Below are 26,102 nucleotides of genomic sequence, written 5' to 3'. Positions count from 1 at the left end.
GGATGAAGGAAGGGGGAAATTGAAGAAGCCAATTTATTTATTTTTATTAATTTCTAGATTTAAAATCAGAAGCTCACATACATGCAAATCCCATTTCCAAATGTATACACGCAAACGTACTACATTATCTCACTTTATTAAATCTGTAAGCAAAAGGAGCATGACTAGAGAATTTCACTTAACTCCTTTATGCTTGATAAAAAATAATTTAAATATACATTGTTGTTCACAATATTATTTATTATAATATATCTTTCTTGATTTTCCTTCTTGCTATCAAAGTCACATATTCTGTTTCAGAAACAACCAGCTAATAGGAGTGGAATTTCTGGGTCATATAACAATTACATATTTAACTTTTTTTTTTTTAAGATTTTATTGGGCATTTGGGGGAGGGGAACAGTGTTGGGGAATTGGGGAAGGGCAACAGACAAGTTGCTGTCCTTTTGTTCTTCAGTCTAGTTGTGGAGGACATGGCTTCACTGGTCCATGTTGGTATTATCATTGCTCTCTTCCTGGGTGAGGCAGTCGCTCACCGGCCATTGGACGGCTGCTCATGGCAGCTCACGGCAGCTCACGAAAGCTCACGCCCACTGCCGGCCGGCCCCACTGCAGCCTACACCATCGCCAGTGACTCACGGCAGCCCAGCTCCAGGTCGAGCTGTTGTTCACCATCTTAGCTGCAGAGGGCGCAGCATCACTGGCCCTCATGTGGGATCCGAACCGGTGCCCTGCTGCTCAGAGCGGGCATCCCAAGCCAACTCCTAACCAACGCACTGCTTGACCGGCCCCATATTTAAATTTTTGAGAAGCTGATAAATTGTTTTCTAAAGTGACTGTACCATTTTACACTCCCACCAGCAATGTATAAGGATTCCAATTTCTCCATATCCTCACCAACATTTGTTAGTTTCTGTTTTATGATTATAGCCATCCTAGTGAGTGGTAAATAATATCTCATTGTGATTTTTATTTACATTTCCCTAATAAGTAATGATCTTGAGCATATTTTTATATGCCTTTTGGCCATTTGCAATCTTACTTGGAGAAATACCAATTCAAACACTTTGCCCTTTTCAAAAATTGAGCTATTCTTTTATTGTTGAGTTGTAAGAGCTCTTTATATATTCAGGATACAACTCTCTTATCAATATACAATTTGCAAATACTTTTACCTATTCTATAGGTTATCATTTCATTTTCTTGATGGTTTCCTTTCAAACACAAAAGTTCTAAAAGAAAAAATGAACATATGGGACTACATCAAACTTAAAAGTTTTTTACAACAAAGAAAACCATCAATAAAACAAAAAGGAAGCCTACTGAATGGGAGAAGATATTTGTCAATGATACATCTGATGAGGGGTTAATATCCAAAATTTATAAAACACTCATGCAACTCAATACCAAAAAAACAAACAACCCAATTAAAAATGGGCAGAGGAGATGAAGAGACATTTCTCTAAAGAGGACATACAGATGGCCAACAGGCATATGAAAAAATGCTCAACCTCACTAATCATTAGAGAAATGCAAATAAAAACCACAATGAGATACCACTTCACCCCAGTCAGAATGGCTATCGTCAATAAATCAACAAACAAGTGCTGGCGAGGTTGTGGGAAAAAGGGAACCTGAGTGCACTGTTGGTGGGACTGCAGATTGGTGCAGCCACTATGGAAATCAGTATGGAGGTATCTCAAAAAACTGTAACTGGAACTACCTTATGATCCAGCAATTCCAGTCTTAGGTATTTATCCAGAAAAACCCAAGACACTAATTCAAAAAATATATGCACCCCTATGTTCACTGCAGTGCTATTTACAATAGCCAAGACTTGGAAACAACTGAAATGCCCATCAGTAGACGACTGGATTAAATAACCATGGTACATTTACACAATGGAGTATTACTCCGCTATAAAGAAGAAGGAAATTGTACCATTTGCAACGATATGGATGGACCTAGAGAACATTATGCTTAGTGAAATAAGTCAGTCGGAGAAAGACAAATACCATATGATCTCACTTATATGTGGAATCTAAAGAACTGAATAAACGAGCAATGTAAACAGAAATAGTCTCAGAGACACAGAGGCAAAATTGATGGTTGATAGCTGAGAGGGGGTGGGGATGAAGGAGAAGGAGAAGGGACAAGACAATATAAATTGGTAACTGCAATATGGCCTCAGGGATAGAAAAGACAGTCTGGGGAATATAATCAATAATGCTGTAAATATTTTTTAAGGGGCCAGTTGGACTCATGTCTTGTTAGGGAGACCACTTCATAGACAGTATAGAGGCCTGACCACCACACTGTATATCTGAATCTGATGTTGAATAATATTGTATGTCAACTATAACTATATATACATATAGTCATAGGATGTGGAGTAGAGTATGGGAATGGAGTCAATGGAAATGTAATAGATAAGTACAATATCGGGGGTGGGGTCCAGTGGATGGGGGGAGGAGGGTTGTCACTTTGTGAGGGTGAAAAGGATAACTATTGCATTGTTTTGTACACCTGAAACTCATAATAAAAAAAATTTTTTAAAAAGAAACACAAAAGTTTTTAATTTTGATGGAGTCCAATTTATATTTTTTTACTTATGCTTTTGATGTCATACTGAAGAAACCACTGCCTAATTCAAGATCATGAAGATTTACTCCTATGTTTTCTTCTAAGAGTTTCATAGTTGTATCTCTTATACTTAGGTCTTTGATTTATTTTTTAGTTCATTTTTTAATATGGTGTGAGGTGGGGGTACAACTTCATTCTGTTGCATGGGGATATCCAGTTGTCCTAGCACCATCTGTTGGAAAAACTAGTATTTTCCCATTGGATTGTCTTGACACCATTGTCAAAAATAACATTACTGTTTTTAAGATGTGATTACTGTTTCTGTGTGACAGAGAATTTTGAATTGTGTTTACTTGCCTATGAATAGAAATTGAAAAGTAGATTTTTGGAATTACTTTTTTTTATTAAAATTTATTGAGGCTACAATGGTTAGTAAAATTATATAGGTCTCAAGTGTACAATTCTGTAGTCCATCATCTATATTTCACATCGTGTGCTCACTAGCCAGAGTCAGTTCTCCTTCCATCACCATATATTTGACCCCTTTTTATAGTGATCATTCAAATTGCGTGTAAAAATTTTTTTAATCTTATTTTTTTCACATTTTAATTTTACTTACCAATTGAGACTAATTTTATGATAACCTAAAGTTGCTGACCACTAGCAGCTCTGAAGCCCTTTTTGTACTTCAGTTTCCTTCTGATGTAAAGTGAAAAGATTGGTTGTCTGATTGTTTTTTCCCCCAGTGTATCCCACCCTCATTTTGTTGTGGGGCAAAGAGAAAAGAGTGAGCTAAAAGGGAGAGCTGAAGGAAGAGTTAAAGAGATCTGAGCAGTCAAGGTTTCATCCAAAGTTTACATCTTTGTTAGGTTTCCATAAATAAGGATTTTTTTATTTAAAAAAGGGGGCGGGGGGCTTGAATACTTACAAAAAGCCTGAAAGCTACAGAACTCAATGACCCATGAGAAGACAGAGGAGCATGGAGAAATACTACAACACAATAAAGATAGATATAAAGATAGATTTAAGATCAGTCTTGAATGAGAAACAACGAGGAATCCTAGGCAATGAGGAGTTACAGCATGAGTGGTAAGGCATCTGGATGGAAAACAGGAAATTACAAATTGAAAGGGAAGGTTTGAAGATTAAAAAGACAAGGCCCAAATCTATTTAATATTTTTTTTGTTTTGTTTTGATTTCCAAATTAGCTGTGACAGTTTGTTTTCTTGGGATTTTCACCTCTCCCTTCAAAACAAAAGATGGAAATGTTCTGATTTAACCAAAATTTGTTTGAGCTGTGATTCCATTGTCCTAAAATCCAATGACAACTATACTTGTTATTTTAAGGAATCAGCTAGCTACATTAATACACCACCTTTAAATATAGTTTTCAGTCTTTTCATACAGTAAATGAATATGAATGTGAACACATAAGAACTCCCATGGAAATCAATTTCACTGCTAAAAAAGTATATAGCCCTGTTTAAAATCCAAAGATATCTTCTTTTCTCTTAATGCTCTATTTCTTTCATTAAAATAAAAATGTTATTAAGGTATAATATATAGAGAGTAAAGTGCACTAATCTTAAGTTCAGTCAATGAATCCATTCAATGAATTTTTAAATATGTATTCTACCATGTAACCACCACTCAGACTAAAATATAAAACATTCCTAGCACCCTAGAAGGTTCTCACATGCCTCATCCCAATTAATAACCCATCCCCAGTGATAACCACCATGTAACCACCATTCTGACTTCTTTAATTGTAGAGTAGTTATGCCTGTTCTTGAATTTAATAAATGGAATCACAGTACATATTCTATCTCTGTCTTTGATGTCCTCTACTCTTTATCTAACCCCACTTCTATCTGTTTAGTCTACTTCTCTATTTTCCACATAATGTCTGTGAGATTCTTTCATGTTGTAAATATCAGCAGGTTTTTATTGCTGTGTAGTATTCCACTGAATAAGTATACCACCATTTGTTTACCCATTCTCCTGTTGATGGACATCTGGGTTGTTCACAGTTTGTAGCTATTATGGATTAAACATCTATATATGTTATGCATATCTTTTGGTGGTGATAAGTACTCATTTTTCTTAGGTATACACCTAGAAGTGGAACTGTTGTCATAGATAGGCATGTGTTTGACTTTATTATATAATATCAAATAGCTTCCAAAATAGATTATAACAATTTAGACTCCCACCAGCGGTATATTAGGGTTTCTGCTGTTCTATATTCTCACCAACATATGAGACACTGTCAGTCTTCTTAATTTTAGCCTAAATGTTCTATGTGTTAATTTTATAAAATTTGGCATCTTACTAACTATGAAAGAGAATGTAGAGCATCCTTCTGTCCTCAAAGTGTGATCTCAGTCAGCAGCCCTGAGGGAAAGCAGCAATGACATTACCTGGCGGCTGGTTAGAAATACAGAATCTGGGCCGGCCGCGTGGCGCATTGGTTAAGAGCTGGCTTGGAACACCAGAGGGCCCCAGTTCAGATCCCACATATGAGGGCCAGTGACACTGCCCTCCACAGCTAAGATGCTGAACAACAGCTCAACCTGGAGCTGGACTGCCGTGAGTCGCCGGCGATGGTGTAGGCTGCAGCCCCTGCTGCAGTGGCTTGCCATGGGCTACCGTGTGTAGCCGGCAGCCAGTGTGAGCGGCCAGCAGCCGCCATGAGCGACCGTCCAGAAGCCGGCGACTGATGTGCCTTGCCCGGGAAGAGCACAATGATGGTGCAAACTTGGGCCAGTGAAGCAACGTCCTCCACAACTAGACTGAAGAACAAAAGGACAGCAACTTGTCTGTTCCCCTTCCCCCAATTCCCCAATAAAAATCTTTAAAAAAGAAAGAAAGAAACAATACAGAATCTCATGCGTCCCTCAGCCCTAGAGTCGGAATCTGCATTTCAGTAGGATTCACAGGCGATTCGTATGCATACCAAAATTTAAAAAGCACTTTTCTAGCTGATAAAATGTGTAAAATTCTACAATGATTAAAATATTTCCCACAAATCTTTCCAACAGAATCTCTATGAATAAGCAAGATATGCTCCAGTTTCACATTCCTTATATGAATTTAACTACCTGGGCAAGATTCTAGAATGTACAACTGACCATCTACAGGGACAGGAGGTAATCATTAGGACCAAACATGGGTTCACAAAGAACAGGTCCTATCATATTAAACCTCTTTTAGTTCTTTGTCAGAAGTACTTTATCACTAAATGAGTGATACATTTGAAATAATGTATCTGAATTTCAGCAAGCCATTTGACAAACAGTCTCAAGTATCCTTGTCATACTGTAAGTTTCTTATAATAGGACACTGTTTTAATCACCTTCTGTATCGCTTACATCTATCATCTTTCTGGAAAATACAACACATTTAAATGTTTGTTAAATGTATTTAATTAATTAAGTCTCATGGATATATGAATAAATGCAGGCTAAATGCTAGCATACTCAACAAAGTTTCTAATAATATGTTAAATGACAGAACCAGATTCCAAAAGATCTTTAAATAATTAAAAGCATAAGGAATAAGAAAGAGACTATAACCACAGATATAGAAAAGAAAAAAATAAGAGACTATCATGTCCAATTTATGTCAATATATTTTTTTAATCTAGAGAAAATAGATTATTCTCCTGCAAAATATAAATTACCAAAACTGACTCAAGAAAGGGTAGGAAATATAAACAGCCCAATAAAATACTGTTAAATATCTATCCCTTTCAAAAGTGTCAAGATGAAATGGTTTTACAGGTAAGTTTTTTAACTTTTAAAGAACTATAGGTGATGTATTACAGAATTGTACACTTGAAAACCTATGTAACTTTACTAAAAAGTGTCACCCCAATAAACTTTCATTTAAAAATAACAAAAAATGGCAATTCCTATTCTCTCCAAAAGACAAAGATGACAACAGACAATAGACAAATCCTATGCTTCCAGAGTACAAAGATGGAAAGCTTCCAATTCATTATTTGAAGCTGGCATGACCGTACTATCAAAATTCTATAAAGACAGAACCAAAATAAATGAATCATAGTTATAATTCATATATACAAAATTCAAATTCATATATTATAACTAAGTAGTTCATTTGAGGACTACAAGAATAGTTAAGGGCCGGCTGAGTGGCGTGATGGTTAAGAGCTGGCTTGGAACGCCAGAGGGCCCCAGTTCGGATCCCACATATGAGGGCCAGTGACACTGCCCTCTACAGCTAAGATGCTGAACAACAGCTTAACTTGGAGCTGGGCTGCCGTGAGTCGCCGGCGACGGTGTAGGCTGCAGCCCCTGTGGCAGTGGGTTGCCATGGGCTACCGTATATAGTCAGCAGCCAGTGTGAGCGGCCAGCAGCCGCAGTGAGCGGCCGTCCAGAAGCCGGCGACTGATCTGCCTCGCCTGGGAAGAGCACAATGATGGTGCCAACTTGGGTCAGTGAAGCGACGTCCTCCACAACTGGACTGAGGAACAAAAGGACAGCAACTTGTCTGTTCCCCTTCCCCCAATTCCCCAGCACTGTTCCCATCCCCCCAATTCCCCAAAAAAAATAAAATAAAAAAGAATAGTTAAGCACTAGAAAATCTATCAACATGTTTTACAGAATATTAACAAAACTAAGGAATAAAAAACAATGATTTTATCAACGAATGCCAAAAAAAAATTTGTCAACATTTTAAAACTATACTAAGCCAAAAATCGTAATAATGAAAGATCAAATGAATCTAACCAGAGAAAAATCTATCTGGAATAAATTCTACTTTCTACACTTAGCTACAAAAAATCCCAGTAGTTCAAGCGCAGGGTGGATGAGACATACATGGTAACTAAAAAGCTTGTGAGTTTTACTTGGCAGTAAAATTAGTGAGTCAACACTGTGATGTAGCTTCCATAAAAATGTAGGCTCCTTTAATAAAAGAATATTACCTGGGACAACAGAGGTGATAATTCCACAGTATAATGTAGTAGTAATACTCGCAGGTTCAAATCCTGACCATCAAGTTTTAGTAATGTCACCTTAAGAAAATTACTTAATTCCTGAGTTTCAGTTTCCTAAATGGGAAACAATAAGACATACCTCACAGTGTTAAGGTAAGACTTAAATGAGATAACGCTTGGTACGTACTTCTGTTCAACATATAAAACAAAACTTTTAAACAAGTTGTCAAAGCATACTTTCATTCAACAGTATCTACTGCATGCTATTAGTTTCCAGGCATTGCTCCCGACACTAAAAATTAAACAGACAAAACTCCTATCCATGTGGAGCTTACATCCTGGTAGAAAGGAGTAAGTAATGTGTGTCATTGCTCCTCCAACCTGGACTGGATAGTTATGTATATAAAATCACACCATAAAAAGAGTGATTAGAACACCCTTTCAGCTCTGAGGTTCCATGATACAAAGACTATGGAGTCTATGATTTCAGGTATAAATAGTACAGGAATACACAGAACTGCATTCCCAAGTTCTAATCTATCCGTGGGGCTTGTTCACCACACCACTGCCATGTCCTCCACCACCATCGCCACGGCATCGCTGCCCGCAGACAACCCCTTCGGTTTCCCAGATGCCCTTTCAGGTACTATATATCGTCCATGCCTTTAGATGCTGAAGTCATAGGTGCCTCCACGGCCTCTGTGCCACGCTGGAGAACTGGTTTGGGGGTACATTAGCTTGCGCCATTGTGGCTAAGAGCATACTCTACCACTTTCCAGTAGTATGAACTTGGGCCTCTTTTCTTTTCCTCCACAGGCGCCTTCTTCATCAGGGAAACAGCATGGGGTCATTAGTGCAAAGAGCTTAGCTTTCGTCATCAGACAAACCTGGGTTCAAATCCTAGCTCTAACATAGCCAGCCTGCTGCTCCTACAAGGAATCTTCTGGGACCTGAAGGGTAAGCCTGCAATCCCTGGCCATGTTTGGCTGAGGCTGAGGTCCTCCTGGCGGATGCCTACTGGGTCCACAGGACAGTGGAGCCTGCATCAGAAAAGCTTGAAGGAAATAGAGATTACCAACTCCACACCCCAATCTCAGCCAGCTGCCTCCACCCATCACCTTCTAGGGCCTAGAAATCATGTCTGCAATCACTGGCCAAGCCCGGCTGCACCTAGGTTCTTTCTGTGGGACACCTCCTGCTTGAAGCTCCCTGCCTGCTTGTTACTGCTCCTTTCAGTTCACTGCTGCTTCGAAACCACTGCTACAGTCACAAATCTAGCTCTTAGAAAACTCATACCCAGGCTCACTCTGTACCCAAGTCAATGAGTCTCCACAAATGATGACACTCAAAAATGAAGACATGGACATTGTAATAAAGGAATAAAGGAATTTTAGTTCCAATAGATTTGTTGATTTGCAGTTGAAGAGGTTCTCTAAGTACCTATTACTATAGAACAGTATTATCTCCCAACAGTACTCCAGAGTCACTGTGCTAGGGGAAATTGTAGGATGATTTCACGTTCTATTCTAGTAGTGCTCATTTTTACCCCTTCAGTCAAGTATTTTGAGTATAGTACTCTTTCCTTTGGGCCAGATTCTCCCTTTAAAGACATTCACTTCAATATTAGCTAATGGTTGCTTGGCTCCACACACCAAGAACTGTTCTAAGCACTTATATTTACTCATTTAATCCTAAAGCAACCCTAAGAAGTGGGCACTATTTTACAGATAAGGAAATGAAACAGAGATTAAGGTAATAAACCCAAGTTCACACTGCTAGAAATTGGTAGAGTATGCTCTTAGCCACAATGCCACGAGCTACTATACCCCCAAAGCAATTCTCCAGCATTGTATAGGTAAGAGAAACAAAATTAAAGCCACCAAATGATTTCTACTCTTCAGAATGCATAACAAAAAAAAATAGGAATAGGTTTGAAAACATAATCTTAAAAGTGGCGGAGGGGCCAGCAGGACCAAAATTCAAGGAAGGGGAATGTTGTTTAACTTTTGGGACCAGAGGAGATTCAAAGCACCAGTATTTTCAATATTATCTTGCCCTAAAATTGACATCTATGCATCTATATTCAGGTTGAACTTATTACTAAGTGCTTTAAAAATAATTTAAGCATCTATATCTAAGAAGAAATTTAAGTTGATCAAGTTCTGGCCTAATGGCAGCTCAGTGCCTATTGCCATATATCACTTTTCATGTAGTAAAAACCAACTGAGAGAGAACTGGCCTCCCTGGCCTTCCTCTACACTGTGGGAACAGGTAGAAAGAGCCATATCGATTCAGAACAAAACAGACATGTAATGGGGAGTTGAGAAGAGGGTTTTTTTTTAAAAAAAAGTAAAGAAAACAGGTGTTCTGTCGAAGTCCAGAGCTACTGCTGTGTACAGTAAGTGTCAGGGGTGGCAGCCTGGACACCAAGAGCCATCCTCAGTGACCATCATAGACCTTACTTAACACAGTGCTCTCTCCCTTAGCAGGAACAGAACCTTATAGTAAAAGAATGCAAAAGACAACGAATGGGTCATCACATGGAAAGGCGCCACCTAACTGGTCCAGAGGAAAGGGACTCTGAGAGTTTCCGCATGTGAATGTGAAGCTGAGGGAAGTACAGTCAGTCCTCGCTTTGCACTACGCCGTGCTAGCTGAAACTAGTGCATATTGGAGTCAGGTCCTCACTTTGCAAGGTTCTGTAAGAACTGAGACCAAACCACGGCATCTGAACTATGCAAAGCTGAGATCAGAGCTAGGCAAAGAGAGGATTCGGGTCTGATACCCATGAGTTTCTGTTAACATCAAGCCACGCAAAAAACAAGGACTACCTTAATAACCAAACCTATTGAACTTCAACATCGCAGAATAACATGTTCAGCTCCTGATTATCCCGATTATCCAAGCTCCTGCTTATCTAGCTTGTAGACTATCCGTGGGAAATCTCAGAACTCACTTGCCTGTTATAGGCAGCTGTATTCTATGGCAGAAACACCATGGGACTTGAGGCCAGGACACTGAATGGCTATGTGACCTTGGGCAAGGTGTTTTCCCTCTCCAAGCCTTCATTTCTTTGTCTATAAAATAAGGATAATGACATCTACCTCCCAGAGCTGTTATGCAAATGAAATAATAAAATAATAATCACTAATGTTTAAGGAGAGCATACAACCTATCTGCCATTTTTCCAAGTGTATTTTGTATATTGAAACCTGTCAAAAACTGTGATACACGTTATTCTCTCCATCTAATGAAAACACCCAGAAATATGTCTGATATATGTTCATTGCCCAATATATGTTTTGTTATATGCACCTATTTCATTACTCAATATGGCCCCCATCTGTGGCAATGAATGGGTACTGCAAAGAAAAAGAGAAATTCTGAAATCCCTTCATTTGTGAAATTGGAAGAGGAGACTCAAGTTCTTACTGAAAATGAGAGGGTGTCTAGGCTCCCCGCCCAGAGATTCCTTTATCCTCCTCCTCCTGAATGATAGTGGCACTCTAAGATTCTGGGAGAGGTTAACTCGCAGACTTCAGACAGCCAGCTCTGTTGGTGACAGTACCCATACTCAAAAAGCCTGGCACTGGCCACAGCTGCCATCCCGGCCAAACACATGTAATGAATTGATGGCTGTGTCCCAATGCCCTAGCTCCTCCAGCCCAAACTCCTTCACTGACACAACCCATCAGATGCTAAGACCTCCTCCCTAAAGTTCTTATTAGCCACTTCAGGGTAGAAAGCAAGAGCACTATCTAGGATCACACCGTGGAAATGCACTCTATCCAAGTTGTCTGGTGAGTAAAAGGAAGAAGCTAGAAATATTTTACAGCTTTTGCTCATGAGTCACTGGCATAAATTCATTTATTAAATTAAATGTCTAGCCACTTTTCACTTTATAAGGCAGAGTGGACGTAGTGCTTTGAGGGTGATACACAGAACAGAGAACTTCGCAGAAAGTTCTGTGTAAAGAGGCAGAGCAGAGCCTGATCCCAGAAGGGTAGAAACAGCATGTCGGAGCTAAAACTCTATGCAGATCACCAAAGTTCCCATTCTACCAATGAAGAAACTAATTCCTAGAAAGAAGTGACATAGCCAGAGTCACCCAAAGTGTATTGACAGATCTAAAACTTCCAAACAGGGTTCTTGCTACTATGCCACGCTGTGTAACAAGTGTATCAAATTAGACAAAAAGGGGAAAAGGGAGAAAAGAAGAGAATGCTGAAGACAATGTTAGCCTATAGTCATCACATCCCTCATTGCTGCCTCACTCACTTGTCCCAGCGACAAAGAGCCCCAGGCATTCAGGGGACCAGGAATCCTCCACTTGGTCCCTTTCTCCTGCAACATGACAAACACACCTAACTATGGCACCTCACTGACCCGTTCATACCAACAAATGACTCAGGTTGGTTTGTCTTAAAGAAGAAAAGATGGCTTAAATCTGCTTCCTTTCTCATATCAGAGCCCTATGAAAATGCCACACCACTGTTTTCTGAACCCCGATTCTGATAAACCTGTCTAGTCCTGCTCCCTGCTTCAGGTTTTCAGTGTCTGGCTGCATTCTTCAGAGGGGTCCTGCCCCAGGAGAATGTTCTCTGGAAACTATGCCTTTTTTCCTTGACTCACCTCGCTTTCCCATTCACTTTTATATTCCTGAGGTCTCTAAAGTGGGTTCACACCTCCTAGGAGTACAATATGCACATATGCTTGTGTATATGTATTTTAAAAGTAAGAAAAACTAATCCTTACTTAAATTTAAATACAGATTAACACTCTGGGTCTATATGTGAAATATTAATGTATCTCATCTTGTACCAGAGGAAAGAGAGGAGACTGACTATAGATAATATTACCTAGTTTTAAAACTAAATTAACTCTGAACAAATGCTTAAGTGGTTTAAAAAGATCCTTCCAAAGAGACCAGTCTGAGGATAATATTAATAATACTGGTGTTAGTGACAATAATGCTGTGACCAAGTGAATGCTTACACTATAGTAGTAGCCCTTCAGTGACCACATTACAGGATACAAACAATGATCGACAAGAAATAGGCCAAGATTTTTTTTTTGCTTATCAAGAAAATGACTTGAGAGGACCGGCCAAGTGGCTCAGTTGGTTAAGAGCTTGCTCAAGAGTGCAAGCTCTGAGCAACAGCGGTTCGAGTCCAGGCCCAAGCTGAGCTGCCACTGAGTTGCCAACAGGTGGCAGGATGACTCAGCTAAAAAAAAAAAAGAAAGAAAGAAAGAAAGAAAGAAAATTACTTGAGAGATAGGTTTATATCTGGTATCATTAACAGTGCACCTTACCCTATTTTACTTTGAGATGTTAAATAATAAGAATATGAAACCATTATAATGTGTAGGTAATTTAAAAACTAAGCATATAGATTGCAATTGCTGCCATTTTTCCAGCGTTTAAAATCATTCTCAATCCAGTATTTTACAAAATTTCACCAAATGTAATGTTAAATGTTTAGAACCCTCTTCTGAAGTTCCTTAACTATAAATGACAAAAAGTTACATGATACTAGAAAAGCAGTTCTTCCTGTTGCTATAAAAATGGCTAAAATAATAAGCAGAAAACAATATGGCAAGAAATTGAAATATATTCCCTTGCTAAAAACATCAGAGTGGCCGCATGCACAACTTTAGGTAAGCATTTACCTAAAATGCAATGCGAATAATGTCCTTTGGGTTTGTGCAGTGAGTACTGCCACAAGCAATATTGGAAGTTGCATAGAAACCATGGTTGAAGATTTGAAAAAGAAACTTAAGCAGGATGCTTGCTTTTCAGATAAATAAATGTACATTTTTTTAACATGCCTCAGCTTGTGATACTTAAAAAGGCAAAGTGTTACTTTTGAGTGAGCCACTGAACTATGTACCAAAGAAAATATAATCTCAGCAGTGTCACTTTTTTCAATAAAAGTAGTTTTTTAGGGAAAACTGACAAAGTGTAACCACTGGTGAAGTGATTGCTGTAGCTGGTCTGAAGGAAAAAAACAGGGATAAGATTACAGAGACAGCACCGTGGACTTCGCGCACTGCATCATTCATAGCCAAGCAATTGCGACACCATGTTGAAGCCAAGTGCTACATGATGATGCAATTACTTTTAAAAATAGGCCTGTAAAACATAGTAAAATCTTTACAATGCTTTGAAATAAGATGGGGAGTAACCATGAGAACTGTTTGCACCACCCAGAAGTTCCACTGTTCCACTGTTTATCTCATGGCAACATTTCCAAGCTTAAGATAAGAAACTTAAAAACTAGTGTACCAAATGTGTTGAGCTTTTATGTGATGATAAGGTGCTGTACGTGTATGTTAAGTAGCTAGATTAGGTAGATAGGTAGATAGGTAAGTAGATAGATAGATGATAGATAGATAGATAGATAGATAGATAGATAGATAGATAGATAGATAGATAGATGAAAGAAAGAAAGGAAAGAAGGAAGGAAGGAAGGAAGGAAGGAAGGAAGGAAGGAAGGAAGGAAGGAAGGAAGGAAGGAAGGAAGGTAGATAGATAGGATGCATACATACCATCAAACAAACTTAATCTGTATCTTCAAGGTAAAGGTAATATTTTATCAAATGAGAGGGTAAATGCTTTTCAAAACAGATTCATGTTATGAAAAAGTATTTTGAAAACATGTTTGGAAATGATTCCATCATTGTGTGATTTTGTGACCAAAAATTCTATGTCTATCACCTACAAAAACTCTCATCTGTTTTCAATTTAAAAATTGGCAACAAAATATTCTAACCTGTTTAATAATGTTCCAAAGAGTTTCTGTGGGTTTTGAGCCCATTTATTAAAAATATGAAAATGCTATACCTTCAACCTCATTGGCAAAAGCAACTGATTGCCGTCAGGTTAGAGAGAGGTTTACTAGCCAAATTATAACAAGCCTTTTTTGCATGTTTTGTGCATAGGATTAATAAATTAGTATAACAATTTAGTAAGTGCAGACAATGATGACTTCTTCCATTTGGATCTATTTTTCTTTTCCGAGGTATTATTTTCAGCTGTGGCAGCATTAAAACCATGTAGCAAAGTAAACTGAACTTGGAACCAAACCTTTAAATCACTTCATCACAAAGCATTAAATTAAGACTGTTAAAAATAACAAGCATATTAAATTATAGGGTTTGGGGGAACCACAGTTAGTTTTAAAATATTACTTATTTTATCTAGACCTCTTTCTTTTACTATCTACTTATGAATGTTTTTATAGCATATATTAGCACAATAGTACATGTATATACAGTAGTCCCCATATCGGCAGTTTCACTTTCCAGAAGTTTTAGTTACCTGCTGTCAACCATGGTCCAAAAATATTAAATGGAAAATTCCAAAAATATTTTTAAAATTAAACAGAAATAAACAATTCGTAAGTTTTAAATTACACACCATTCTGAGTAGCATGGTGAACTCTCATGCCATCCCATTCAGTCCCACCCGGGACGTGAATCATCCCTGTGTCCGCATATCCACACTGGATGTGCTACTTGCCCGTTCGTTAGTCACTAAATAGCAGGCTCAGTTATAAGATCGCAGTGCTCATTGTTCAAGTAACCCTTACTTTACTAATTAATGCCACATTCACATAACTTTTATTACAGTATATTGTTATAACTGTTCTATTAAAATACAGTCATTATTCATTATTGTTAATGTCTTACTGTGTTTAATTAATAAATTAAACTTTGTCATAGGTATGCATGCATAGGGAAAAACATAGTATAGCAGTATATAGTTTATATAGTATTTGGGGATTAATACTATCTGCAGCTTCTGGCATCCACTGGAGGTCTTAGAACATATCTTCCACGGATAGGGTGACTACTATAATTTCAAATAAATATGCACATGTATTGGGACACACGCTCATTCATACATGTTTTACTGATGGTGTGCTCTATCCAAAATGTTTGCAGACCACTACTCTATTATAATGAGAAGTTCTCCCAAAGAAGCCTTAAAATTATCTTGCCAGAGGAATTCTTCCAACCTCACCCTTACCAATAATATTTACTTTCCAGTCGCCCATAGGCTATCCAAACCATCTCAGATCTCTTCTTTTCTCTCCTTAAACATCGTAAATTCTGTTCCTTTCACCTCAGCTACTGTAAATGCTACATTCACCCCAATCAAGCAGGGAGGATACCAACTAGTGCTACTATGTGATAACATTCAAACAACTATTTTATGAATAATCAAAGATATTTAATTTTAAGGTGCATTAGCAATATACTTATTTAACTAAACGGAGGCTTCATTTGAGACAATTTAGGATGACCACATAATTTAATGCCCCTCTTACTAAATTTAATAAAATTATATGTCTGTTTTTAAATGATTTCAGATAAAAATTTGTTAAATAAGCAAAATTAAAGACTATATAATCATAGCCCCATAAAATTTAAAGGACACTTGATACAAATGCCCTATTTGAGTGGCATTTTAATAACAGAAACTAGGGTACGGACAGATCAAAAAATAAAAGACAGAATAACCCAAAGTTGTGAAAGTGATGCTAACAAAATTCAAAAGAAAAAAAACTGGCATACAATATGAAGGGGTATAATTCCCTATATATTTTACTCAGAGAGCTCCTGATAAAGTTGATGAGTTTTCCATGTGGACATAAAGAAGTTTAACACAAAAGTGCACAACTAAGATATGGCTATTTAGGTTGAGGGCTTTAAAAAAGGTCCAAAGGTGTCATAATTAAAAGCTAAGCTATTTTTCATTCTTTCCCCACCATGCAGGGGGATTAAGAGTCCCTAAATTCACTAGTCCCAATTTAAGTTGGTATATATATTTGTCACTGAGAAAATAAGCTTGTGACAAAATGCTACACAATTTAAAATACGTAAATATGCATACATGACTCTCCCCCCCAGCATACCTGTAAAACACACAAACCTCTACAAAAAGGACAAATGGAAGCAAGCTCTGGAAATGTTGTCTGCAAAAGGTTAAAGAGTCTAACCTCAGAAAAGCTGAAAATTTCTTTTAATAATGCCTTAGAATGCTGTATTAAAAATAAAAATTAAATATAATACACAGCTTAGTTGTTCCAAGATTAAAATTCTTTTTTAAACCTCAATATATCTATTTTCAACATGCATCTTTATAGTGGGAAAGATGACAGCTAAGAAATTTTAAAATAGTCCAATTTTCCTCCAGCATGTATTTGGATCTTCAGACTCAAGAGTAAAAAATGTTCCTGAGACTCTGTTAACTAATGTGCTGTGTTCCAAGTTAGTTAAACTTGGTTCGGTTGCTGTATTTTTTCCATTTTTATTTTCTTTTTTTCTTGGGTTTTTGCTTCTTATTAAATAACTCATCTGAAAGTCCTACAGGAAAATATTCTTTAAAGCATCATAACTAATTTAATATGACTAAGGGTATGTTTCTAAACGATTTTAAGGAACTTTCACATCTTTGTTTCCCTCCTTTTACTCAGCTTCAGAGCCTTTCTTTTTAATGGAATGATTTCATCATATTTTTCACGGCATGATCAACACTGCAAGTCTCCGGCATGCCAAAGCAGTGGTAAGGAACACAATAGGTTAAGGCCATTGAAAACTAGGGCCATTACTTCTCAAGCCTATATCACCATTAAGCTCTTTTCAGAAAGTGATTATGTCCAAGTCATATAAGCTGCAAAATCTCAATAGGTGTGTTTAACTTGGAGGAACAAGTTATTAAGCACCGGAAAACTTCCAAACACAAAAACAGAAAAGAAGGCTTGTGCGCTCAGAGAAAAAGCACTCAAAAGGTTATTAGAAAACATGAGATCCCAGGTTACACAACTAAAACAGGATGAATTTAGCGTTCCTATTTTGAAAGTTACCTAGAAAGGGGTTGTTACTGCTACTACTGCTTCTGCAACTGCTACTGTTTCATTATTGTCATTGCATAATAATAATGTGTATTTCTTCCAAAAAATTGGAATCACTCTGAAGGTTAATTGATTTTCATATTATACCTCAATAAAAACGTATGGAATATGCCAACTTTACAATTGGAAAAACTTAATTATAAATTTGAGGCACCATCAGACCTGTAACAAATAAGGGAAACTCAGAAATAACACCCAAATGTAAAAATTTCCAGATAGTGCCCTTTCTCTAAGACCATGCTTGCCAGATCAAGGAAAAACAAAGCTCTGTACAGTGCTAAATACAAGATTTTATTAACTCATCATCCTGATTATTGGTTCACATACTAATAAGCCACTTATTTTAATTTTCATAGTTAACTGATATATTTGAAGGAAAGCAATAATTTGAAAAATTCCCCTGTACCTTAAAAATGTACACACAATGCCCCTGACCAAAAAACTGAGCCAAGAAAAAGAAGTGTAGTGGATAAGCTGCTAGCCTCTGGCCACATCACATTAATGACAGACATCTCTATCTATATTTGTCTCACAAAGACACAAATATGAGGCATTTCTATGTCAGATGTACAGAATAGTCAATAATACTATCAAATGTTTCCTCCATGTCCAATGCTTTTCAGTATGTTACCTCAAACAGCCTACTCCTAATCCCCCTTTAAGTCACAGCTCAAAGGCCACCTCCTACCGGAAGCTTTCCTTGATACCAGTACTTCTGCTCTCATACGTATCTTCATTGTCGCAACTAGCACATTGCATAGAATTATCCATATTCATACCTCCTCACTAGGGCCATGTATTTTCATCTTCGAAATCTTATAATCAAGTGGTGCCCATCTTTTCACTGCCACGGATCCTTTCCTTAATCCTTCCTCATAAAGCCCATATTTTGAAAGATCGTGGCCTATCAACTAGCCACCCTTATTATGTAATAATTAAATATTTTCTGATTTGTATTAATCAAAGACATGTATAACTGACATTTAGCACTTCTGATCGGCACGGTCTTACTCATTTACATCAGTATATGGGAAATGCAGCATTGGTTTGGCTCTGGAAATAAGTACGAAGATAAAATAAATGAACACTGACATGATATTGAAGACACTGGAAAAAAAGAGGGCCAAAAAAGCCAGCCCTAATTTATGACATACAAGCTTCGTTTGTAGCAAATAATATCCTGAAGCAAAACCCAACTAAAACATTTATTCATATCAAGTAGGAAGTTAGACAGTATGACTGGTAAGGTTATCTACCCTGCATACTTTTTATTGAATGAGGCAATGAATATGAAAGCACTTTGAAAACTGAGTTTCATGAAACATAAGAGAATTAAGGGCCCTTTTCATGCCAGGGTTCTACTACTGATCACATAACTATTGTCAATTAATCCTAACCCAGTTGTCCAGAACAGTTCCACACAGTTCTATATACAGTGTTTTCCAACTTAATCTTCTCAATAACCCTATCTGATAAATTCTATCACAACCCCCATTTCAAAAATTAGGAAATTAAGACTTAAAGAGATGGCATAACTTTTTAAGGTCACAAAACTAATTTAGGAAATAAGACTTCAAATAAAATATCCAAGAAGTAAAAATTGAAAGTTTAACTTTGGTTTTCTCACACATAGGTCTATCATTCAAATGAAGAATATATGTTTCTGTGTTTTTCTTAAAATAAAAGTATGAGAAAGCAGATTAAGATGTGTATATTTGGCATAAAGAACTTCTTAGTGTTGATCATTGAAACACACAACCAAAGAAGATTATAAAAATCTCCTCTTTGCAGGCTTTCAAAATAAAGAGCTTCTTAACTGATTAGAATGGAGAAAGGGCCATCAATACACCCTGGGAGGATGGAGGATGACAGATGAAACGGCCTTTCAAAAATCTCTTCTAGTCCTTACAATTGGAATTTTCTCAAATTTGAGAGCTGGACATCCAAAACCCTACATTTAGTCACGGCTCTATCTCAAGTCTGCCAGAATACTAATGAATTCTCCTTTCTAGGAAAGCAAGGAAGGCACATGTATTGCTGTCTGTGTTTCATATAAGAGGAAAAGAAACAGGTTATGTCACTCGCCAAAAATTACATAGCAAGTATGTAGTGAAGCTGACATCGCAAGCCAGCTCTGTATCATTCTAAGTATGGTACCACTTCAACAGCAATAGATAACATGAATTAAATATTAATTTTATCCCAAGACCTGAGCTTAGTGCTTTACATTCATTTATCTCATTTAATCCTCACAATAACCCTATGATGTAGATATTATTACTCCCATTTTAGAGATGAAGAAATGGACAGACAGGGATTACACTATAGATATACTGGGGGTCGATGGGGCAGCTCATTTCTCCTACACAGAAGGTTCATTGTCCATGGAGATAGTTGTAGATTATTTCTAAGAAAATAACAACATTCCTGCCTTTTGATAGTCTTTCTCAAGAAAGAACTATTCTCTCTTAGGAGCGTTCTTCTCCAGTTTCTACCCATGACCTGCTTAGCACCATGACAACTGTGCCTAAACTTCCCCACCTACCAAATGTTAAAAATCTTCAATAGAGAGTCTTAAAAGGTAAAGGTCTGTGGCTTCAGGGTGTCTAGAGCCCAGTAAGAGCTCAATCACTTACCCAATGATGTGTATGTAAAGCATAAAAGAAGACATTTGCAACCATGCCTCAAAATGAGTTCTATTTGAAACCTATGCTTGTCATTTACAAAAAAGAAAAATCTGGGGGTGGCCGGTTAGCTCAGGTGGTTAGAGCACAGTGCTCATAATGTCAAGAAAGGTTGCCCATTTGATCCCCACATGGGCCACTGAGTTGAGCCCTCCACAACTAGAATGAAACAACTACTGGACTTGGAGCTGATGGATCCTGGAGAAACACACTGTTCCCCAATAAAATAAAATAAAAATCTGTTGCATTTCCTTTTTTCCATATATTGTGCTTGTGTAGTTGTAAAAAGTAATGCATCTTTAATTTCCTTTGTCTGACTGTAAAGAACTACTTTTCAAAGAAGCAAACACATTGTGCTCAGTAAAGTCAAAATCACAAATAGTACTCAAGTCCCTTTTTCCATTTGAATGGATATATTAAAGATAGACAATTCAATTAATCTCCTTAAGGTGACCAGAAACAACAAATTATTAAAGGTAGCAAGGGTAATAGATCATTTCAAGTATTATCCTGTGAAATTCTCAGAGAAGAAAGGGATCAAGGAAGAATACAGAATGTTTACATAGACGCTAATATGCACTTCATATGATGTATTTTGAATTTACCTTATATTTATTATGTGTATGTCATCATTGAAAGGCATTGAATCAATATACTTAAATAATTTTGATCCAAAACAGTTTAAAAACACAAAAACTCTTAAAGGATTCCATAATATCACATTTGGCTTCTTCAGTGCATGGTGCTTCAATCTAGAGAAATCTTTAAAAGGCTGTATAGATCAGCAGCGCTTGGTAAATAAAATATACCAGTGAATTCCTTGTCACATGCACCACCGCAGAATGTTCACAGATAGAGCACAAATATGGAACTAGAAAATCGAGAAAATTACAGAGCAAAAAATTCAAGCTAGTTACTAAAGATGCAGAATTTCCTAAAATATAAACAACACTGAACTACCAAGTGTTAGACTGTTTATCTCACTCCTCTATCCCAAATAACTACAGGTTAAGATGCTAATCCACTTCTTGACAAGTAGAATCAAACATCTCCCTATAGATGCAAAGAGATAGCTCTATAGGTAAATATAAGATTTCTATCATTTCAAATAATTGTTTTTCACCTGAAGTAGTAAAAAAGAAAATGCCACTATACACTTCCATGGCATTAAAAGGTAAAGGAGAATATTTCAGAAAACTTTAAACATTTTAAAAATGAATTTTTTCTAATATTACGTATTGTGCAAGTTAGTAAGGATTACTATATACCAGGGGTGCCAAGAAAAATGTATACACATGACTTGTATTCATCTTTTGTTACGGGTCTATATTAAGTCTTACAATTTTAATACAGTTTTTTTCCTTTCTTAAAATGTGTATACAATTTTTTGGCATCCTCTGTATATTAGCACTATAAAGTAGCAATAACTGGGCAGTTTATTTTTCTTAATGTAGCTTATTAGTTTATAATAGATTACAGAATCTCCAATTAACCTCAAAACATAATTCGCATCTTTCCTAAAGATGAAAGTTTATTTGAGTGAATAGTAAAATACGAGTGATCTATAAGGGGTCTTAGAGGAGCAAGAAGCGATTCTGAATATAAACAAGCCATCATTCTGGTAAAAGGAAATACAAACAACTAGAATAAAAATAGTTGATGCACAAAAGCCATAATGAGGGGGTAGCTCAAAAAATAACTTCGACTTTGAATGGCTTGGATGCAATACAAATTATCCACAGAAAAGTGTGGACTGGCATAAATGTTTGTACAAAATTATAAGTGTATTTCAAGAAGTATGCAAGAGACAACCGCCTGCATGATGCACAAGGTCCCGGCAATGCTCTGCTTAAGTGCTAGTGCACAGAGTCCAAACCACTGCATTTTAATTACCATGCAGCCTCAGATATATTGCCTTTGATATGGAAATGTTCTTGTTCTCTCATCTTCACATATGGTCTCATGCACAGAAATCTTTATCTGATTCATAAAAAATAAACTAGAATCCAATCTCAACACCTGACCTCAGTGCTTAGAAGTTTTTTACTAAGCATGGTGTCACTATAAAAAGAATGGCTAATATTGGTGTAAAGTTGGATATTTTGAGCCACGATATGAAGGATTTGCAGTTAAGAATTGAATCGATACTGTTTCTCTGAGGTTTTAGGGTTTCATGTTCCCTTTTTCTGAGACTACCATAGATGTGAGGAAAAACAGACCAGCACCCTTTTGTGGAGGTGAGAGAGTCCGTAGTAGATTTAAATGATGTTACATCTTACAACCTCCACCTACATTTTTCAATAGATAATTTTATCCAGATTATGACAATGGGTACTTAAAACTTGAAAAGCTCTACCAAAAACTGTAACACAAGTTTAAAATTATTTCCACATTGACTAAATGTCTACACAAAGTAATTCACTGAAAAGCCTTTACCCTCTTCCACAGAACAAGGAAAATAAAAACACTTTTCCTATAATGAATAATGAATACATAATGAGAGGATGATGAAAGTTTCTGATATAACTCTTACCAAAACAATTAGTTTTCAAATCACAGTTGAAGAATCTCAAGCGAAAAGAATAAGCTATGCATTTAAAATGTGCTTACATGTAATAAAAATTGCTTTTCATGGACTATACCGAAATGCCAGCTTTTGATTTTTTATTTGAATATGCTGAGATTCAGAGTATAAGCAGCAAAAAAAATGTGGAGTTAAGATGAAGATATCAAGTGTTCAATACATTATTTTCCTTATTAGGAAAAAAAAATAGTCGGGGGGGAGCCATATTTCTTAAACAAGAAGCAATCCACATGCAAAGATGGTCCATTTCCTCCTCTACAAAGCAGTGAATATTTGTTCATTTTTTTAGCAAGTTTCTATAATAAAATCTGTTTCCATTAAATCTCATATACCTACACAACTTGATAATTCTGAAATAACATAGATTAATTTTTAAAAAAAACAGTAATATGACCCATCTAACCTCATGACAGTAGATAATACGTCCCATCTGCAAATCATCTTGCTGTATGTTATCTGTGTTTTATCATTTCTAGTACCTGTCTGTGCCTGATATGGTACTCTAAGACACATTAGCCTGATGGAATGTTTCTCTTGACTTCAAAAACATCAATTGATATATATGTACCTCTAAAGCATATCTAAACAGATAGCTCTTAGATCAGCCAAAATTTCTGTTGTGCTGCATTACACATTTAGAGAATGCTATTTGTAAATAGCGGAAAAGTATGAATTCTCTCATTAACAAGAGAACTGTCTCAAACTTAGAGCTATGTGTCCTAACCAAACTGAAAAGTATAGAAAATATTAAAACGAAGGGTTAAAGCCAATGTCTATTAAGCCTTATTCAGAGAAAATTTATTTATTCCAGTACCTATTGTGCTAACTGAAACACAAGGATTTAAAACATCATTAATTTCTTCAGTATAAGATGGATATGCATAGCAATTTCATCAGTGACCAATAACCCAATGTTCCCTCTAAAAAGTCAAATAGAAACAGACAAAAAAAATCCCAATAATGCCACCAAAATTTATCATTTATGCATTTAAATTAATATATTTTAAAGCCTTATAAAAGGAGGATTTGCCAGGTATGTTAACATATTTTAAATATGTGCTTTTCCCTAACTAAGAAACATATCTGTTGCTCTCTGCTACTAATGAAAAAAGGTCCAACAGACAATATAATATTCCTACTGAATGTCATTGCTTCTAGGTATTTTAGTTACTGAATCCATTATAGAACCAGCTTAAAGTATAGAGACTGATGCTGCTTTATTAATTAATATTTTTACATTTATCTCTTTATAGTATAATGTTGAGTGTTATAGTTACACAATATACTGTTATAGGAGTTTGTATCCTGCTTCATAATAATAAATTCATACACTTTTGTATTTAAAATATATATATATACATACACACACACACACACACACACACACACACACACACACACATACCAGGAGAAAGTTCCTTCTCATTACTTCCAAAACAAAAACTAAGAACAACATTAAAGAGGATAAACAATAAACAAAAAACTATCTACTTTTGCCACTATACATAAAGGAATATGGTGGGAGAGCAGAGGATGACAGTTTGCCTGTGGTATTAATGACCTAGCATTTGTCTAGATCCTGGTTACTAACTGCCTTTGGTCGTGAACTAGATCTAAGAGGTGTGGTGCACACTTGCTTGCTTTCAGAGTCTGAAGGATTTTTTTTTTTTGGTAGCTTGTTGTTCTTGTTCTTGTTGTTTTCCAATAGAGACAATCTCTCTTGATTTATGAGGCTTTCAAAAACGTAAGAGAAAAAAAATCTACATGTCATTAGGCCTACTGCTCATGTGCTCACATATGTAGATTCCGGAAGATCCTCTCAAACGTATATAGATCATACACTTATGGTCTGGTAGAGTTTTAAAAATTCAGTCATAACTTTTTCCCTACTATAAGAAAATGAAGTATTTCATTGGTTCTATAAAAATAACAAATGCAACTAAATAAAACCACAGCCCGACCTCCCACCTGAGAGGTGCACTCTTGCCACCATAGAAAAGCTAACCCAATCCTACCAAACTTAGGCAAGATTTCAGGATGTTTGCTTGTTTGTCTTTAAAATAAAGAGAACCTTCTAGTAGGCATCAGGCATATCTGAGTGGCCTAGAAAACAAGGGGAGAAGGTAGACTGATGAAAGTGCCTAATGCTGAGTGTTGAATTCCACGGTGACTGCACAGAGGGAGAGAGGGAAGGTCATGTTCATGGCTGCAGAAATCTGGTTTCCGCCAGAGAGTGCAGGCCAACACTGACCTGAGCCTGGGGTCTGGGAAGCTAGGTAGGACGCTCAAGCACCAATCTGCGTACAGAGAGGACAAGGCGCTGCTCCTAAGAACCCCAGGCTGAACGAGTGTGAGACAAGGAGCGACAGCAGATCTTTCCCAGCCCCACAGTGAACACCAGCAGCCCCAAGCGGCTAGGCCTGGAGTGGGGGAAAGCAACCGTAACTGCAATCAGGACGCAGACACTAATCTGCTGAAAGACTTCTGGGGTAGGGGTAGGAGGGAGCACACAGACAGGTGAACAGTCCAAATTAGACGCCGGAAGCCCCTACCCAAGCCAGGATACAATGCCACGCCTGAGCTGGTCCCACTGGGTTAGTGCAGCTAGAGGGGCACGAGGAGCCCTCCCCCAGGGGCGGGGTGTGGAAAGTAGGTAGAGTGCCAGGTTTACTATGCATCCCCTTTCCTCATTCAGTCTGCACCCTGCCGCTGGGGTCCAGTTTACCCCTCCCACCAGTGACTTCCCTTCAACCGAAACATAAAGAGAGGAGAGAAAAGGAAGAGAAGGGGGGAGGGGGCGGGGGGGGGGAGAGAGAGAAATCAAAGACGAGGCTACACTGTCATAGTGTCCCCTGGTACGGGGGCCTCCCGGGGCTGTCCTGGCCGGTTCGGCCCTCCCTTGGGAATCCTGCAGCCCAGAACCGAGCTGAGTGGGCCAAGCCCGTGCCTACGGGCCTCGGGGAGGAGGTGCTGAGTGCGCAAGCTAATTATACATGTGGCATTTGGGCAGCCGACTGTCCAGTGACACCTTACCTTATGAGGAAACGTCAACCCAAGCAACTGTTCAAAACAAAATGCCATCGCGGGGTCAGCTTCGCCGGCTCTTGGCCGGTTCGGGATTGCTTTTCCCACAGCCTCTCACACTTAGCGCAAGAATGTGGCCCGGGGAGGCCAGCCGTGGGCGGGCGGGTTCGCCAGGGGGGGAAAGGCACAGGCGGGGCGGTCCTTGCCAGGTGTCCGTCCAGTCCCCCCTTGCCATGAACCAGCTCGCGGACCCGATCACTTGACCTTTTTATTCACCAAACCCACCTCCTAGAAATAGACTGGGCGGGGCTGTGTCTGTTCTCCTCGGGACCCGTGAAAAACC

General features: G+C 37.7%; 1 protein-coding gene across 4 annotated transcripts in view; it reads right to left on the bottom strand.

The window, feature by feature from the left end:
• Window positions 1-25,889, bottom strand: part of SOX6 (SRY-box transcription factor 6) — a 625,392-nt gene extending 599,503 nt beyond the window's left edge. For all 4 annotated transcript variants that reach the window (XM_019652558.1, XM_019652560.1, XM_019652559.1 and 1 more), the window contains exon 1: window positions 25,769-25,889. The gene's annotated coding sequence lies outside the window, so the exon portion shown is untranslated. The remainder of the gene's footprint in view (window positions 1-25,768) is intronic.
• Window positions 25,890-26,102: the final 213 nt, after the last annotated feature.

Source organism: Hipposideros armiger, unplaced genomic scaffold (genome assembly GCF_001890085.2).
Source record: "Hipposideros armiger isolate ML-2016 unplaced genomic scaffold, ASM189008v1 scaffold_181, whole genome shotgun sequence".
NCBI lineage: Eukaryota > Metazoa > Chordata > Mammalia > Chiroptera > Hipposideridae > Hipposideros > Hipposideros armiger.
The sequence above is the reverse complement of the archived record's forward strand: the minus strand, read 5'-3'. Positions and strand labels throughout refer to the sequence as shown.